At 41.7% G+C, this 19,783-nt stretch overlaps 1 long non-coding RNA gene across 5 annotated transcripts; it reads left to right on the forward strand.

Annotated features, from left to right (window-relative positions):
* Nucleotides 1-125: 125 nt before the first annotated feature.
* On the forward strand, nt 126-19,133 carry LOC132017655 (uncharacterized). 5 transcript variants are annotated; one of them, XR_009404352.1, is made up of 6 exons: nt 126-520; nt 1,586-1,708; nt 6,376-6,429; nt 11,215-11,282; nt 14,485-14,591; nt 14,735-14,970. It is a non-coding gene; the product is annotated as an uncharacterized LOC132017655 (long non-coding RNA). The 5 variants fall into 5 exon arrangements; XR_009404353.1 differs by lacking the exons at nt 14,485-14,591; nt 14,735-14,970 and adding an exon at nt 18,512-19,133; XR_009404354.1 differs by lacking the exons at nt 14,485-14,591; nt 14,735-14,970 and adding an exon at nt 16,375-16,445.
* The last annotated feature ends 650 nt before the right edge of the window (nt 19,134-19,783 follow it).

The following is a 19,783-nucleotide window of genomic DNA, read 5'->3' on the forward strand; positions in this document are numbered from 1 at the left end:
CCCCTTCCTGACCTGTGCGCCTCGGTGGGCACCTACCGCCTCTGCCTTATCGGTACCCTGTGGCTGGAAGATGGTCTCGCGAGGTTTGCCGGCTTCTCGCACGCCGGGAACGGCGGACCTTAGGACCCAGCGGAGAGAGGCGGGGACTCAGGTCCGCCGCGGGAAAGCAGACCCCGAGCTGGGCGACCCGCGGCGGAGCAGTCGTGGGGGAAAGAGGAGGATGAAACGGAGAGCTCTGATGAGAGCGTGCGGGAGAGCCAAGCCGGTGTGAACACAAAGGAAGCGAAACATCTGGATGCTACCTGTCGCAGGCCTGAGCTCCCTGCTCCCGCGCCACTGCTGCACATTTCAAGCCCGCGGCCCCCAGCCTCCTGCAGAGACCAGGAGCCAGATCTGATGGCAGAACCCCACAGCCGTGGTCCGAGACAGCAGGCTCAGCCAAACGTAGAAGATGGGCCTTTCCTGTGTCCTCAAGGGAACCGCGAGCCTGCACCCCTAACAGCTGAGCTTTCAAGCAAATGTGCGTTGAATGTTTTTATATTAAAGGAAATAAACCTTTTAGTTAAAAATCAATAATATATCGATGTCAGTTTCTTAGTTTTGACAAAATGCTCCCTGGTAATGTAAGATGTCAACAATGAGGGGAAATGGGTAGGAGGTGATATGCAAATTCTCTTCTTCTGGCCATTTTAAACCTGACATTTTATTATTTTTTTTTTTAAAGATTTTATTTATTTGACAGAGAGAGAGATCACAAATAGGCAGAGAGACAGACAGAGAGAGAGATGAGGAGAAGCAGGCTCCCTGCTGAGCAGAGAGCCCTATGCGGGACTCGATCCCAGGCCCCTGGGATCATGACCTGAGCCGAAGGTAGAGGCTTAACCCACTGAGCCACCCAGGCGCCTCAAACCTGACATTTTAATAATTATTTAACAATTATTTTAATAATAAGTTTTAAAATAAAACTTATTAAATGTAAATAAATACAACAAAGCCACCTGGTGGAACCTGCAGGGGAGGCTGTGATGGTCTTAGGCGGGGCGGGGGGGGGGGGCTGGAGCGAGCACAGGTGGGTGGTTCTCAGACCCTACCTTTCTTTAGGTTCTGGCCTTTCTGGCAGAATTTCAGCTTCCATGACTCGGAGATTTTCTCCTTTCAGCATCCCTAAGGATAGTGTCTTAGCACTGGCTTTCCCTTCCGGCGGGGTGAAATTTTTTTTATGTAACCTCTACTTAATCCTTTGTGTCAACCCATCGGAGCCACGGTCACCCCCCAGCCCCGTTCTTATTGCCATCAAGTTACATCAAGACTGAAAGGGTGGAAATGAGTTAGCCTACCTCTAAGAATTGGCTTGAGATGTATTTCCCCTCTATTTACATTCTTTGCATCTGTAGCTACTCTGACAGTCACACAAGGTACTGTGGTGGGGTGAGAAAGAACAAAAAATCAGGGGGCTCATCAGCTCTACCTGGAACCCTTCGTAAGGCAAGTTTATTTTAGAGTGTTAAAATACGTTCCACTACGCTTATTTTAAGAGGTAACTACTAAGAGGGACAATTAAAAAAAAATTTTTTTTTTTTTACAGGGAATGTTGGGCCCTTTCCAAACTCCCACTTAAAAGAATATGAGGGAAGTAGGGGGATGTGTTTTCTTTGTGCGAAACTCTGAATGGACGCATTGTGTGAGGCCAGAGGAAAACTTAATTTGGGTAAGATTCTAATTGTCTTCTTCCTTTTCATGCTGGAGAAGCTGACAAGCTATATTTTACCACTCAAAAAAAAAAAAAAAAAAAGAAAGAAAAAAAAGTAGAAGGCGTACCTGGTTCCCAGTGCAGAATTCGGGAGGGGCTGAGAGCACACGGGATGAAATGTTTCCTTTTGGTTTTCTTCTCTTTGAAAGCCAATAACCGTCATTTAAATCTTGCAGTGATGTGGCATGCAGCATCCAGGAACACAAAAATGGACCTATTATTGATCTAAATCATCCGGCCCAGGTGCAAGGCATAGCCCCCGCGTCAGCAATCTGCTGTGTAGAATGGTGACAGATGTTAGAGGCACTGGTTCTCAATGCGGGTGATTTTGCGGTGTCTGGAGGCAATTTTGGTGGTCCCAGCGGCGGGTGGGGGCAGATAAGGCCGGGTGGGGGTGGGTGAGGGTGCGTGGGGAGTGACAGCCCCGGTGTCTAGTGCGTGGAAGCCAGGGACACTGCTTAACATCCTGAGATGCACGGGAGAGCCCAGCAACAAGGGACATCCAACGAGAAGCATCCAACCCAAAATGCCAGTATTCCCAAGGATTCAAGAGCAAGTCTTTGCAGTTCGTTCAAGGTTGAAGAAACGGAGGAGTGTATTTGGAGGGTAATGACTGTCGTGCTCTGTGTGTTATATGTCAGGTGCCCCCAGAATAGCAAAGAAGGAGAGATCACACCCGCTTGGGGTCATCTAAGAAGACTTCAACAAGCTTTCAAGCGGGCTTCTCTGTAGTCCAGTCTTCCTCATTTTGTCTGAGTCTTACAGATCATCCAGAGTCTCTAAATATTTCTATATTTCAGTCAATAAGTAGCTGCTGAAAATCCTTTCTTGGCCACATAACTCAACATCTCTTGTGTCTCCGTCTTTCTCTGCTGGAAGGGAATTTAGAAGACCTAAGTTCCCTCCTGGCTTCTGATAGTTCTCACTCTAAACGTCTATCTAGTGGCCCTCTAGCCCCAAAACACGCTTTTCAGCCCTCTGGGGTGAATGCATTCCCATAAATATCTGTCTCTCCCAACATGCACGTAAATGCAAAAACTTGCTTATAACCTCAGGGGCTCCGGGGACTCCCGAAGTCCTTCTCTGGACCACTCTAGGGGCACATGGATCCCGGATTGGATATTTCTACCCCAAAGTTGGCTGAGCAACAAAATCTTTTGCTGGGGTTCCCTGATCCCCTGGAACCTGACCCAGCTGTGTTTTCAAAACTAACAAACTCTTTCTCTCTCGCATGATGCTCTCATCTGTCTCTTGTTCTTTCTGTCATGGAATTATGTTTTATTTTGCTCCTGCTGCTTCACCCAAATTATTTTAGTTTATTTCATGGCCTTGCCAAAAATCTACCTGGCAGAGCAGTTTCTTGGACCTGCCAGCATGGGCTATCTATCACAACTTTCTCTGGGTATTAGAAAGTGTTTCTGGTAGGTTCCCTTCAGCTAAGGGAACTGACAGTGAATGTGTCCTTGAAGTCCTTAGGGAGAAGATCCCAGAGGGAAGGAGCTTAGGAAGGGCCACTTTAGGGGAGTCTGCTATAAGCTAGCAGGGTGCACAAAAAATGGCCTGACTCTCCCCAGAAGAGAGAAGCCAAGAATTGCTTTGCTACCATGAACGTGGCCAGAAGACCCCAGGTCTGTGCAGCTCAATAAGGTCACTTCGTGTGCTACTGAGCTCTTGAAATGTGGCCAGTCCAAATCAAGACGTGCCACCAGTGAAAAATACCACCAGATTCTGAATACTTAACATGAACAAGGAATATAAGTACTTCATTCATGATTTTTATATTGATTACATGTGGCAGTGAGAATATTTGGGATGTGAGGGGGTAAATAGAATACATTATTGATGTTAATTTCACCCATTTCTTCTTACTTTTTCCATGTGGCGACTGAGAAGTTTCATACTATGCTTGTTCCTCAGGTTTAGGCCTGCACTGTATTTCTGTCAGACTGTGAAGCTTTAGAATCTCATGGAGTAGGGTGCCTGGGTGGCTTAGTGGGTTAAAGCCTCTGCCTTCAGCTCAGGTCATGATCTCAGGGTCCTGGGATCCAGCCCCGAATTGGGCTCTCTGCTCAGCAGGGTACCTGCTTCCTCCTCTCTCTCTCTCTGCCTGCCTCTCTGGCTACTTGTAATCTCTGTCTGTCAAATAACTAAATAAAATCTTAAAAAAAAAAAAAGAATCTCATGGAGTAAGCCGCTGAGGGCTGGTGTTAACTTCTGTGCAGATTCCTTTTCTATCAAATGTATGTGACCTGCTGAAGGGCTGCACCTCCTACTGAAGAACCAGCCCAGATAGTTGGAACTTTCTTAGATGAGGCCAAAGCTCTAAGACCTGGAATATACTTTTAATTTAAATTTTTATTTTTTATTTTTAAAGATCTTATTTATCCATTTGAGTGAGAGAGCACAAGCAGGGGGAGGGGCAGAGGGAGAGGGACAAGCAGGCTCCCCACTGAGTGGTGAGCCAACATGGGACTCAATCCCAGGACTCTGGAATCATGACCTGAGCCAAAGTCAGATGCTTAACCAATGGAACCACATAGCACTCATGGAACATACTTTTAATTGGTTACTACATGGTCTTGTCATGAGTGCTATACATGGAATATTTGTGTCCCACCAAAATCCATATGTTGAAGCCTAATGCCCAGTGTGAAGGTATTAGGAGGTGAGGCCTCCGGGAAGTCCTGAGGTCCTGAGGTGCGCTCACCAAAGGCATTAGTACTTTTGTAAAGCAGAGCCCACAGAACTCCCTAGCCTCCTCCACTATGCGAAGAGATAGCAAAAAGACAGTTGTCTACAGGAAGTAGGCTCTCACCAGACACTCAATCTGCCAGTGCCTTGATTTTGGACTTCCCAGCCTCTGGAACAATGAGAAATAAATTTCTGTTTTCTATAAGCCACTCCAATTATAGTATTTTCGTTATGGCGACCCAAATAGACTGAAACAATGGGAATTACCAGTGCTTATGCTGTGACCATAAACCCTGTGATGTTGGTACTGAGTAACAATCACTGGTGACATTCAAATACATTTTTATTGTCAGCCAAGGTAGGCCCCAGCAACTCTCTCTCAGTGGTTGAATATATGGGCTGAGACTGGGATTTTCAGCCCAGGATGAAACTGGTCCCTTTGGTGATGCCTGACTTTTCCCTACTGATTTGCATCCAAGGAATATCCTGACACATAATGGGCAGAAGCCCAAATGTTTTACAGGGAAATACCTTGAGGCTATATAAATATCCATTCATTGATGTTTCTTGGCTCAATTCGTTATTTCTTCCATGTTTGCCAAACAGTGCCTTTCAAATTCCAACATTCCTTCTGTTTATTATTTGCGATTCTGTAAGAAAATGTATGCTGTAGGGCGCCTGGGTGGCTCAGGTCATGATCTCAGGGTCCTGGGATCGAGTCCCGCATCGGGCTCTCTGCTCCCCTCTCTCTCTCTGCCTGCCTCTATGCCTACTTGTGATCTCTCTCTGTCAAATAAATAAATAAAATCTTAAAAAAAAAAAAAAAGAAAAAAGAAAATGGATGCTGTAAGAAAAATCTTGTATTCTTATAGATTTAATTTATAGCAGTGTGGACTCATGGATGCTTTCTTCAGTGGGTTACATTTGTTACTAGCATTTATTTTGAAGATCAAATTATCGCAGATTTCAGCAGTTAAATTCCACTTAAACTGACTCTAGTGTCCTTTTTGATATGTCCCATCATTCTTTGAGAATTTCCTCACTTCCTGGCACAAGAGGTCGGTCTTGTACTTTCTCTGCCATGGTCATGGATTCAGCCATTCCTGTATAAAGCTCTGGTTCATCTTTGTGAAGACTGGTATTTAAATACCAAGATGTGAGCCCTGGGTGTGATCATGGCTGTTGGGGTGTTGCTGCTGCTCCTAGGCCCTCTCCATAGACAAAGACAAGGAGTACATGTATCTGCATAATACAGGAATGCAAATTTTTATTTGTATATCTAGAAGCAGGCTCCCTGCTGAGCAGACAGCCCGATGCGGGGCTCGATCCCAGGACCCTGGGATCATGACCTGAGCCAAAGGCAGAGGCTTTAACCCACTGAGCCACCCAGGCACCCTAGAAGCCCAAATATATTTCGAAAACCTTAGGTTTACACTACAATCCTAATCCCACAGCACAGATTGGTTCTAGCTTTTTCCCTTTTTCATATTGGTAACTCCTTTCTCCCACAGTGAGAAACTTGGTTCCCATTATCCTCAATATATTCACTCATTGGCGCATCACTACCACCTACCCAATGCACTACTAATCTCGCACTGGTGCTACCACTGCACTCCCCCCCATCCCATGTGAGCAAACTCCTAAACCTACTTGGATTCCAAAATCCTACACAAGGCCATGGCCTTGCCCCCCGTGTGGGTGCTCTCCTTATTCTTCATTGGCTCTGATATCCCACGCTGGGTTGCTGCTGACACCGCTGCCCAGACAGGGATGTTTTCCTCACTCCACCCCTGCACAAAGGCCTACTTTACTCTGCACTTGTAATGACTTTGGACTGCATTCAGGAAGTCAGGCAGGCAGGCTGTCATGAACCAATTAAAATATCTTTGAGACAACTTGGAGCATAAGCGAACATGTTTTATACTTTTTTTTAGGACAGTCCAAATGGTTCTTCAGAATCTCATCCTGTCTACCTATAGAAGAGTCAGGTAAGTATCTTAGGTGAGTTGCTTCATAAGATGGTGCTTGCTCTTGGTGTACAAAGATACACGTCTAATTTGTAAGAGGAGGCCTTCATTGAGAGTATCATTAAAGTAGAATATTCATTTTCAGTCATATATGGCCTTATAAAAAGAGATCTCTGTTTATTGAAGTCAACAGGATACTTAGTACCTAAGGTAGTTTTGTTTTTTTTTTCAATGACATATCCTAAAATGACCTATGAGTTCAATCAAAGTTGGAATGGATGAATCATGTTAAGAAGTCCTATAATATTGTAGAGGAGCATTTGGGTAGTAAGTATCTTTTCTCCAGAATGAACTGCAATGTGAGGGAACACTATCTCTAATAGAAAAACATTGTGGAGGTGCCTGGGTGGCTCAGCCTTTGGGGGCACCTGGGTGGCTCAGTTGTTGGGCATCTGCCTTCGGCTTGGGTTGTGGTCCCAGGGTCCTTGGATCAAGCCCCGAGTTGGGCTCCGTGCTCCACAGGGGACCTACTTCTCCCTTTCCCACTCCCCCTGCTTGTGTTCCCTCTCTAGCTATGTCTCTCTGTGTCAAATAAATAAAATCTTTAAAAAAAAAAAAAAAGAAGAATCTGCCTTTGGCTCAGGTCATGATCTTAGGGTCCTGGGATTGAGTTCCGCATTGGGCTCCCTGCCCAGTGGGGAGTCTGCCACTCCCCTTGCTTGTGCTCTCTCTCCTCAAATAAAAAAAATAATTTTTAAAAATAAAATTAAAATTAAAAAATGGGATCCTACTATACACACCATTAATGCCTTGAGTTTTTCTTGATAATATATGCCACAAACATTGTCCCATGAATCTAGATACTCTATGACCTCATACTTTTAGTGGCTAGGTAATATTTTGTTGTATAGATGCACCATAATTATTCACTTTTCTGGTTTTGGGTACTTTCATGGTTTCACATCTGGGCTGTTAGAAATGATGTCATAATCAACATTTGTAAGTAAGTCTTTGCTCACATCTATGATTCTTTCCTTTTTTAAAAAATTTATTTGACAGACAGAGATCACAAGTAGGCAGAGAGGCAGGCAGAGAGAGAGGGGGAAGCAGACTCCCCACCAAGCAGAGAGCCTGATGCAGGCCTCGATCCCAGGACCCTGGGATCATGACCTGAGCCGAAAGCAGAGGCTTTAACCCACTGAGCCACCCAGGTGCCCTATGATTATTTCTTAAGCATAAACTTTTACAAGTAGAATTTGAGTCTCTGGAGCAAATAGTGTTGTACAAAATTGGATTACTCACAAGACTTTAATTATATATAAATCAGTAGAATATGCAGAAAGGGATAATATACTTTCCCAAAGTATGTGACAATTGTTTATAAATATAAGTAATATACAATATATAGCATTTTGGTTGGACTCTGTGCTTAATAATCTCTGGGAAAATCAAAGAACAAACTTGTCTCCCAATAGTCTCAAAAAAGTAGGATTGCTAGTTTGAGGCTAGTTTCTAGGACTTCCCTTGGCTTTTGTGGTAAGAAAGAAATTGTTGCCTCATATCACACTGGCCGCGCAAATAGTGAAATATTTATTTTGGAATATGTGCTTTCTATCTGGATAGGATTTGGAATTTTAAAATCTTTTCAAAAATATTTCAGAACCACAAAATACAATAAGCTTTGAATTAAGTATTGAGATTTTCTCTTCCCTACTGTTTGATCAATTTTTTAAGAGAGAAAAAAAAGTGCTACACAGAATACAATTAAATCTTAGTCCTGAATAATTGTTTGTGTGCTATTGCCTGGAACGCAGAGAGTGGATCAGATGTCCTCCTGAATTTGTTTCAGCTCAGCAATTCCAACTTTTATATTCAATGAGCTTTAACTTGGAGAACTTATCACCCACTGCTCAACCAAGCCCTTTGCTCTTTACCACACATTTTCTTTGTGCTTTAATTTTCCTTTTATAGTCACAGAAGGTGTCTGCCAACCCTCCATTGTTGTAATTATGGCAGTGTTTTTACATGAATCTTACTTTAGCAATGAAGGAGACAGAGGAGTGCAATGCCCAGTTCAGTAATGCTTCTAGTCATAAGCACAGAATATTCTTAGAGTTATTAACAAAAAGTTTAAAGTCTTGGTTTAAAATCTGAAGTAATATGATTATGATTAAGAGTAGAAGAAAATTCTCAAATGCTTAAAGCCTTAATGTGTAAAGGAAATACAATGCTTTTTTTTTTTTTTAACATAAAACCTTCTACAGAAAGATGGGGGAAAAAAGCAAAACCCCATCACAGTGTTACATATTATTTACCCTCTCTAATTCACTGAATTATAGTTTTATAATTTAATAAAATTCTTGTCTCTATGAGTCTATTGCTCTAACATGCTATATAAATGACTTATGTTCATTGGCCTAATTCAGCTTTTGTTGCTGCTGGTTGGGGTGTGTGTGTGTGTGTACACCTGTGTTGAGCAGTATAATGGTTACCCATTGTTTGGTCCTCAATATCTATGCCTGACTTAACCTTTTCCAATAGTCCCCATTTCCACTTGGAGATCCACTGCTACTCTACCCCCAACTATCCCACTTCAGGATGGAACAAATGGCACCTGCTTTAAGGCAAAGACGACCTTCCAATGCACTGACCACGGTGCTTAGGTCAGACCTGAGCCTGTGGTCAAGCCAACAATGAATTTCAGGGCTTTTGATGGCACTTCTGGGACACATTTCTCCCCCCACCCCACATCGTATGGAATGTAAAGTTAGAACTACTATTGTGACTAGGATGCTGACCTTAGACCAAATCTAACACCCAAATAAGTTAACACAGAAAATTAAAGAGATTGATCCACACCTAGAAAAATAAGTTCCCTTCATTGTGTAATGTGGTTTGATTTAAGCTGTGTTACCTGCCATTGAAAGTATAACTGATGTGGAATCTCAGATATGGTTACAGGCCTGGGAAGCATGGAGGAAGCCACATGGTTCTGGCCTTCTTCAATTCTTCTCTAGATCAATGCCTATTAATGAGAAGATGAAGGGGAGGTATGGAGAGAGAAGTCAACCCAGGTGTCATGGTTAATTTCATGTGACAACTTAATTGGGCTAAGGAATACCCAGGTAGTAATCTTAAAACATTATTTCCGGATGTGTCTGTGCGTGAGTTTCTGGAGAAGATTATATGGAGGATGACGCTATTCTATACACCTAAAGCAGTTTCTGGTTGCTTTTCCACTTTGTTCTCTATGTCTCCTCCAGGCATGCATAATATAGCTGGTAGACCCATCCAATGAGTTCTTAATTTGATATATTATATTCTTTTCTTCCAGAATGTCCATTTGATTCTTTTATTATCAATTCCAGTTCTAACATTCCTCATCTCTTTTATTCTTTTTATCTATTTTCATCCATTTTTAAACACTGATTATGGCTGCTTAAAAAAAATCAATGTCTGCTATCTCCAGCACGAGACTTATGGTTCTACTTCTATGGTTTGTTTCTCTTGACTTTTGAGTCACATTCTCCTGTCTTTTCACGTATCTAGTAATATTTGTTGTATTCTGGATGATGTATATGAAAGAATCATAGAAGTGCCAGAGGACATCTTCCTCCAGAGAGTTTCCCTTTTCTTCAGTAGATTGGGCAAGAGGTTGATGATCTCAATCCAGCCAGGGATTGAGCTGGGCTAGACCTCATTGTAAGTTCACTAAACTAGATCTGCTCCGGTTCATCCTTATTTCTTGGACATGGTCCTCCAAGGCTTTTAATTGAGAACCTGGCAGTCTTCGTCTCCTTAGCCCAAGAGGATGCATTTTCTTCTGTTCTTTGAGGATTCTGAGCTGTTAACCTCCCTCTATTTAGCCTCCCACTCTATACACTCTAATATGGCAGCTGCCTTGAGGGGAGACGAGCTACATATTTGAGACACACTTCCTCCTTCTAGCAGGAGTTTGCCTCCTCAGTATTGCAGAATGCAGGCTCTCAGCTGTCTTTGTATAACCCAGAACTCACCACATGTCTCATGGTATAACCAGCCACATTCGCAGTTCCTCAAATTTCCAGTCTGTCATGTCAGCCATGCACAAAACTTCACTTACTTCTCTTTCCTCCAGTGGAGTCCCACTGTATAGGCTTAGCCTGATCCTCCCTCTGCGCCTAGACTCAGCAACTGCTGTAATTCATCCAGTTTTTCTGATTGCTGTGCAGGAGCATTGTGTGGCTGTGACCTATTTTATTCTACTCAAAAGTGGAAGGCCACTTGTGGGTAACCTCTTAACCAAACTAGCATTTAGTGTGGTGGCCCAAGGAGTGGTCTCAAAATTCTACCCTTCTAGCTTTTTGACCATGGAAAATTCACTTAACATCTCTTAGGGAGAACAATGGCTACTTCTTTGAGTTCTTATATGGGGAACTTTCAAAGTAAAGTGTTTTAAATAAAAGGCAACCTCTTTTTTATTCATTTCTTTATTCATTCAAAGACATTCCTTGAATATTTAATATATTCCAGATACTTTGCTAGAAGCTGGGTGGGAAAAAAATGAATGAATAAGACTTGGAGGCATGATCTCACAATTCTACTGGGGAAGAAGAATAGTAATTAAATAAGAGAAATATATTGTACAATTATGACATTAGTATAAGATAAAATGGCACAGAGAAAGGAATAATTAATTCTGTTGATGGGGCAGGTAAGTTATGGGAGATTTCTCAGAGGAAGTGAGTGACTTACAAGTGCAAGTTAACCAATTACTGTAGAGACTACCAGTTCTCTGCCTGAATCCATTCTCCATCTGTTCCATAGAAAAGAGTCATTGTTGGACAAATTGCTGCACACCTGGAGAACACAATCTCAGCTGCCTTTGAACCTAGGTATGTGTCGAATTTCTGTGTCAAAGTCCTCACTGAGATGAAAATAAGTAACAATTGTAATGCCTCTTGGCCTTAAAACCTTGCATATACTATGCCCCATACTTCTCTGAGAGCCAGAGTGTAGGCATTCGTACACCCAACTTAGCCACTCAGACAAGGACAGCAACCTAGGAGATGGCTAAGCAATAGGATATAAGGAGTCCAGGTCCTTGAATGATAACATGAACCCTACCCATCCCACTAACTTGGACAGCTCACTTCAAAACTCTCACGTAAGGGGAAAAGGATTTGTTTTCTTTAAGCCATTCTATTTTGGAAACTTTTTGTTATTCTGTCTTAGCTGTACCATACCCAATTGTCCTGAAGAAACACTTCTAAAAACCAATAAGAAAACGATAAGCCAAAGAGAAAATGGGCAAAAGTCATGAATAGGTAGTTTATGAAGGAAGAAATGTAGATGGCCAATAAACATATGGAAACATTGGAAACATTCAAACTTACCAGCAATTAAGAAACTACAGATAAAATTACAGCAAGATGTCTGCTTGCTTATACTGAATTCACTCTATATAATGTATATGATTATATATGCAATGTATATAATGTACATATATCTTAACAATTCACTTTCTAGGCATTTGTTTTAAAGAATTATTGTTCAGAATATGGGAATTCATTTAGAGTTGTTAGGTAATAATTTATATAAATCAGAATTGAAAGTAATTTATATGCTTAATATCAGGTAATTGAATTAAATAAATCTGGATAGAAATAATATTCCATCATTTAAAATAATTAGTGGAGGGGCACCTGGGTGGCTCAGTCAGTTAAGTGGCTGCCTGGGTGGCTCAGTCAGTTAAGTGGCTGCCTTCTGCTCAAGTCATGAGCAGGGAGCCTGCTTCTTCTTTCCCTCTGCTGCTGTCCCTGCCTCTGCTCTTTCTGTCTCTCAAGTAAATAAATAAAATCTTAAAAAAAAAAAAATTAGTCAAGGCCCAAGAGGTGCCACTTGAAGTGAGAGTTACCTGTCTGACCTGATAGTCATGAGTGAGTAACAGGATTGTAGACCCAGGTCCTGGGAGCAGGATATTTAAAGTGACCAAGCTTAGCACAGGAATCACAGAAAGTTTCTCATCCTTTTCCAAATCCTTATTAGAAGGGGAAAAAAGCCTCCAGAAACTATAGCTATGACCCGGCAAATAAAGAAAATTATGTGATTTAAAATTATCCCCCTGGCTGGAAAGTTATTCAATGATAGTTGAACATGTTTGCTTAAGTCCAGTCGTTCTGATTTAAGACAGATAAATGCCCATAATGAAAATACAGTGGGTATTTTTCTCAAGCTTCTTGGAATCATGAAGTGACACAAGTTCTCTTCAATGGGAATTTGCCTTTAAATGTGGCTTTAACTTCTAGGGGAAGAGAAGTGTCAGTGCACGTCTAATCTCCTTGGAGTTGTGTTGGGTTGCCTTCTGATGCTCACCAATAATTTATAGAAAGAAAAAGAATACATCCGACTTGGCTACTGTATTAATTGTTGCCTCTTATAAAGTCATTCCTCAAAATACACTTTGAAGAATATGTAATAACTGATTTCAACTGACTTCAAGTAATCATTTTAAAAAGGTCAAACCTATCAGCCAATACAGAAACTGAATGTGATGGGAATGTTAAGATTTCAAAACAACTCAAAGGACTGTGGGAATGGGAAAAGGTCATCTTACTTTTGTTGCAGAACATACTGGTAATATGGCTAAGTATGTAAATGCATACTTAGTTGCACAGAGAGGCTGTGCCTATTAAGGAATGTTTGATTATCCAAAATATCTTAAAATACATGGTCTTCAGAAAGACATGTATTCTGAAAACTATGAATCATGGAAGGAATCAAACCCCCGTTTTTTTTAAGCTGTATAACTGAAGCCACCAATGAAGGGTAAACTATTTCACAGCAAAGTTGAGAAACATATGAAAGAAACATTTTCAAGAAGTTGGTAGAGCATGCAACTCTTGATCGTGGGTAGTGAGCTTGGGCCCCACATGGGTATAGAGGTTACTTAAAAAACAAAACAATGAAGCTTTAAAAACAGATAAATAAGTAAATAAAGCAAATCTTCATATGGCACAAGAACATAACTGATAGTTCTATGAAGAAAAATGAATGACATTTATTACCAGAAATGATAGAAAGCAATCACCATTAATTTGTGGTTGTATTTTACAAGAAAACATTTAAATGTATGTAGCTATTTTCTTATGTCGAAAAGTGTTGAAAATGTTTTTAATTAAAAAATCAATATTAATATATTGTTCATACTGAGACACTAGGTAAGGAAAATATCCTAATTATTAATATGTTATGATACCAATAACCATTAAAATATAACAACCATCATGCTTTTGACAAAAGATGAAATAGATTTATGAAATCAAGACTTTATCTTCATATAGAATGTTGTTGTTGAAACTAGTTTCACAGAGTTAATAAAGCTCATTTTCGGTATTTCGGATGTTTACCAGAATCAGCATGTCATGAATGTGTGTATCTACTTGGAAGAAAAGAAACGGATATTACTTTGCAGATGCTTACCTTGATGTTTATGGAATTAGCTAATTTATACTCATTTTTTTTTACTGTGTGTGGATTTCTAATATCTTTAGTGCTATGCAATTTAAATTTATTTGAATAAATTCTCTATTTTTAACTTCTGCTTTAAAAAAAAAACTTGTGGAAGTACATTTATCTACAGTAGATCTATGTGTGAATCCACCTGTGATGTGGATTATGGGAAATTCTATATTCTTCCTTTTGCTTATCTGTGTTGTCTGCAATAAACTTGTATGTTTTACACAATAAACATGTAAGCAAATTAATGTAACTTTTGAAAGGCAATAAAAATCGGAAAGAAAGAAGGATAGAATGAAGGATGAAGGGAAGAGGGAGGGAAGAACAAAAAGAAAGGAAGGAAGGAAGGAGAGCTTTTAAATGAAACTTGACCTTGCATCAGCTCAGCAAGGACTGGAGGTAACATACACGGGAATGGGATGGGAAACATACATGGCGTCCTTCGGTGGTTGAGGAGCATGAGAGAGTTGGAGACGTAGCTGAGTCTGAGTCTCCCCGTGTGTTTGTGCTTTAGTTTTCCGTCCCATTCAATCCCACGACCTACCCTGCAGGAGTGATGGGTATTGTCTTTCTTTACAGAGGGGAGATGACCCCCCAGAGTGGTGAGGAGACTTGCTGATCATACTGTATGAGCCAAGACCACTCCCCCACTCCCAAAGTTCACCTTCTGTGGTGAGGAAAAAAAGGTAGTTGGGTACAGTCTAATTTTCCTTTGTATGTCTAGCAGCTCTTAATCTTTCCTGTTTTTCTTTTTTTATTCCTGTGAAGAACCAATAACTTTTCAAAGCTTTTTTAATGTGTGTGTGGGTTTTTTTTTTTTTTTTCTAAGTAGGTTCTATACCCAACATGGGGCTTGAACTCACAACCCTGAGATTAAGAGTTGCATGGTCTACTCAAAGCTTTTGAGATGGCACTTCTGCCCAAGATCTACCTCCTGTTGCTTGTCCTCGGATGACCATAGGTTCCGCACTGTGTGAAGCTACACAAATGGCTTCCTTAGAGGAACGGTCTTGACTTTCTGCTAAGAATGCTTGCTGCCACTCTGTAATAAAGATCCAACAAGACATTAAAAACCCACTCAGACTCCTTTGTAAACATGGCTGGGCCAGAGTATTGTTGCTGTGTGCTAAGGGCACAACAATTTTGCTGTCAGCTCCTGTGAGTTGACAGCTGCAGTAGCAGATGGTAAATAACAAATAGAAAAAGAGTTCTCTAAGTGGCCAACGTTATAGGAACCGGAGAGAGATATCATAGAATTATGTCAGCTCTAATAAATAAATTCATCATTTAAAAAATATTTATTTACTTGAGAAAGAGTGTGTGCATGCGCAGGGGGAGGGGCAGAGGGAGAGGGAAAGAGGGTCTCAAGCAGAATCCCTACTGAGCACGGGGCCTGACTCTGGGCTTAATCTCATGAACCAACTCTGGTCCTGAGCCAAAACCAACAGTTGGATGCTTGGCCAGCTGAGCCACCTTGGCACCCCTGTAGATTCATCATTTAAAATAGTATATCAGGGGCGCCTGGGTGGCTCAGTGGGTGCCTCTGCCTTCAGCTCAGGTCATGATCTCAGGGTCCTGGGATCGAGCCCCGCATCCAGCTCTCTGCTCAGCAGGGAGCCTGCTTCCTCACCCCCCACCTGCTTCTCTGCCTACTTGTGATCTCTATCTCTGTCAAATAAATAAATAAAATCTTAGAAAAAAAAAGTTAAAAAATAGTGTATCAATCAAGTTTTTAAAAATAAGTAAGCCCTTGGAATCCCACCCTTTTTTCCTGTAGAATTTAGGCCAGTGCTATACATCTGTGTTTCAGTAAAATGTATCTTAAAGGAAAAATTTTAAATTTAAAATAAGACCCTTCTACATTCTTTGTTTCTTATCACCTCCCTCAAGTTCCCCTTAGAAAAAAGCCAAATACAATTACCATTTACCATACTTGCTGGTTTGCTGTATTTAATGGTTGGTGACCCCAAACAACTTAAGAGGAGCATACAGGAAGCCCAAATCACCTCAAAGACAGGGTCGGTTTACTTCCTTACACAGTCCCAAATGTTGGAGATGGTCCCCTCTACCAATTGGCCTTCCCTCTGACCCCATGTGACATCTGTCTTCCTAGCATCTTTCCTTCAACTGGATGGTATGAAAGAGAGAACATTAGCTCTGGAGTCAGGCTGTTCCAGGTTCACCTGCTGACACTTTTTCTTGGTCACGTGAGCTTGATACTGTAGATTAGTTATTCTGAGCCTTAGTTTCTATATTTTCAAAGTTGGGAAAGAAGTCCTCCCACGTGCCTTTTAGGAAGACTTCAAGCATGAATGTCAAGTGAATATCAAGTATCAAGTGACTGATCCAATGCTCAATCCGGGGGAAGTACTTAACTGTTGTTAGTTCACACGTCATCTGATTTCCATTCCCATTACCCCCAACACACTCCTGCCTGCCACCTACTATTGTGACGGTGGTTCTCTCTAGATGCTCACTGTCCTCCAGGAGACTCCACTCACTGGAGGTGAAGACGGTGCCCGATCTTCGATAAAGTTCATGTAAGTGTCAGTGATGGTCAATAATCAATGTGCTTGGCTAGCCTACCTTTCAACCAGGAGCAAATGAGGTGTATGGCTAGGCCAGTGCTTATCACTATCCATCAGCGATTGATACACTCTGGTCAGAAAACCTGGCAGAAAACCTGTTGCACTTTTTAGCTCTAGTAAAGCATTTCCCAATATCCCATAAAAACAGAGAGCTTTAGACCATTCAAATCAATACACATTGGGCAGCAACACTGGAAAGCATCCACTCTAAGACAAAGAGTCATTTAAGAAAGGCTATTGATTTTCGGTTTGTAAACACATGAGGCCCAGTCTCCCCTACTGGACCAGACTGTGGGGCCCATTCCTAAATGAGGCTACACCATAGGAAAATGTCTGATGCTCTCTTGGAAGAGAACCAAGACAAATACGCATTACAGCAAACAGCCCCCTGAGTTTTGTCATCTTCCAGATGCAACATGTTATTTTGCAGTCTTGGAGGTAATTTCTGAAATATCTGTCAAGTGAAAAATGTTCACTGGTATATAATATAAAGCCCTGTGTGACTGGAGGGAAAGATCATTATTCAGCCTTTGTAGATCAGAGTATACACTGTGAATTCAGTAAGTGCTAAGTAACTGTGAGTTGAATTGAACTGATCAGTACTGGTCTGTTAGAGGGCAGAAAAAAGAAATCCGTTAGTTTTCATATTTTGATTGAAAAAGTCATTCTCATGGTCTTCCTGCAACTGAGTCTTGCTGCAATCCAGCACAAGTGGATTTCTTTCAAAGCTGGGATAATTTCTACCAGTTATAAAAGCATGTTAATTACGTATGGAAGTTTGGATAGAGTTGTGTGTATGTAAAATCAAATTCCTCCTAAAATCATCTCGCCTATGAGTATTTCCCACCCAAATTCGGTCTCCTTCGGTTTCAAGCGTTTAAAATATGAACAGGATTTAAACCAAGCTGCAAAATGTAAACTATAGATGGGCATTTGGAAAAGACAGGCTTCTTCTCCATTTATGCATCAAAATAATGGGATGATTCCATAACTTTCCAAAGGCGAGTCATCACCTGTGGAAATGACCTAGCCAAACTCCCATTCCGTAAACCAGTCAAGTGGCAAATTAGATACACTGCTAATTGCTGTGTTGTCCTGTGGCTGAGAACAAAAGCGAAGAGTAAGGGACCTGTCACTGCCTATTGACTTAGCAAAAATGTAAAAAGCTATGATATTTGATGCCAGTAGGCTTCAATAAATTCTAGCAATCTTGGGTGCTGCTGAAAGCAGCAAAAAATGATGCCTTTCTGGAAAGCAGTTTGGGAAACCACAAAAATGCTCCTAGGCTCTGATCCAACTTCTGGAATTTTATCCTGGGAGACTTGTGCAGATGTGAACAAAAGCTATTTGCACAAAAACACACCCATGTCAGCATGGTCCAGACTGGTAGTAGAGAGAAACGTCTAGACTGCAATGCCGGCAGAAATACAGTCGTTACTCTAGGGACTGGTCACGTCAAGAATGACTATAAGATCCACAGCACATACAAAATGCGTGGATGGGGGAGAAGCACGATGGCGGGGACATAGAAAACATGAATATCATAGGGTCCCAGGAGTTCAGCTAGACAGTTATCAAACCCCTCTGAACACCTGCAAACTCAGCAGGAGATGGAAGGAAGGAAGAGCAGCAATTCTAGGAACAGAAAAGCAACTACTTTCCAGAAGGTAGGACGTGCAGAGAAGTGAATCTGCGGCAGCATATGGGAAGAGAGACTGTGGGGGGCGGGGCCAGTCCTGGCAAGCAGTAGAGCAGCAAGCACAAAATTGGGACTTTCAGAAGTCGGCTCCGCTAAGGGATGTCACTCCAGAGGCTAAGCGGGGGGTGGAGCCCTGGCGGGGACAGTGTGGTCTCAGGACCCGCGGGGTCACAGAAAGACCAGGGGTATCTGAGGGTGGCAGAGCCCTCAGGTATCGGAGCAGGGAGGCTGGCTGCAGAGACAGATCCAAGGAGGGGCTCTCGGCTGGAGGTTACCTTACACCGTGATCCAAGTCATATTCGGGCCACTGCTCTTCCAGCAGGGACCCCACAAGCGGCAGATCCGGGGAGATTCACCTTCCTTTTCTGGGAGGAGCGGCACAGGAGCGAGCTGCAGGAATCTGCTGGGTTTAGAGACTCCAAAAAGGGCCGCGCGCCAGAGACAGAAATGCTGGGTCACAGGCTGGGTGAGCTTGGAATGCGGACCAAGGCCAGAGAGAGGGGAGGGATTGTCTGCTTTTCTCTGAGGGCACGCGGAGGAGCACCGGAACTCTGAGCTCCTCCGGCGGGAGACTGGGCGCCGCCATCTTCGTTCCCGCCCTCCAGAGCTCTACGGAAAGCGCTCAGGGAACAAAACCTTCAGAGAGCGAACCTGAGCGGATTGCTTAGCCCAGCCCCTGGCAAGCGCGGTGCAATTCCGCCTCCGGCAAAGACATTTCACAATCACTGCAAGGGCCCCTTCCCCAGGAGATCAGCGAGAACATCAACCAAGACCAAGTTCACTAATCAATGAGAACTGCGGAACTCAAGAGGTAGGGAATACAGCACAGACAATTCATGGCTTTTCCCCATGATTCTTTAGTCTTGCAAAGTTAAATTTTTTAATTTTATATTTTTATTCTATTCTTTTAAAATTATTCCTTTTCTATTTTAACCTCCTTAACTATTTTATATTATCAATACCTTTTAAAAATATTTTAAAATTGTCATTGTTATAGTCATAGTCTATCCCTTCATTGTATTTAACCTTATTTTTTGTTAGAAAGTTCTTCTTTAAAATTTTGGGATACCGTTTCTTCTAACAGACGAAAATATACCCTAACCCCAGCATATAACTTTGTTCTAGTCTCCAGCCTGATCACATTCTCTTTTTTTTTCTTTTTTTCAACCAACTTCTTCCCAATTCCTTTTTAAAAATTGTTTTAAATTTTCATCTTTATAGTCATATTCCATCCCTTCATCATGTTTACCCTTATGTTTGTAAATACATGTTTTTCTTTCTTTAAAGTTTTGGGAGGCATTCTCTTCTAACAGACAAGTGTGTGGCTCTGTTCTATTCACCAGTCTAATCATATATATGTATTAGTGTGTGTCTATTTTTCCCTTTTTTTCCTTTCTCTCTCCCCGGTTTCGGATCTCTTCTGATTTGGTTAGTGTATATTTTTCTAGGGGCGTTGCTACCTTTCAATATTTTATTCTCTCAGTATTTTATCTCTCATAAAATGACAAGGCAGAAAAACTAACCTCAAAAAAAAAAAAAAAGAGGCAGTATGGATGGCTAGGGACCTAATCAATATGGACATTAGTAAGAT

This window comes from Mustela nigripes, chromosome 5 (assembly GCF_022355385.1).
Source record: "Mustela nigripes isolate SB6536 chromosome 5, MUSNIG.SB6536, whole genome shotgun sequence".
In the NCBI taxonomy this organism is placed as follows: domain Eukaryota; kingdom Metazoa; phylum Chordata; class Mammalia; order Carnivora; family Mustelidae; genus Mustela; species Mustela nigripes.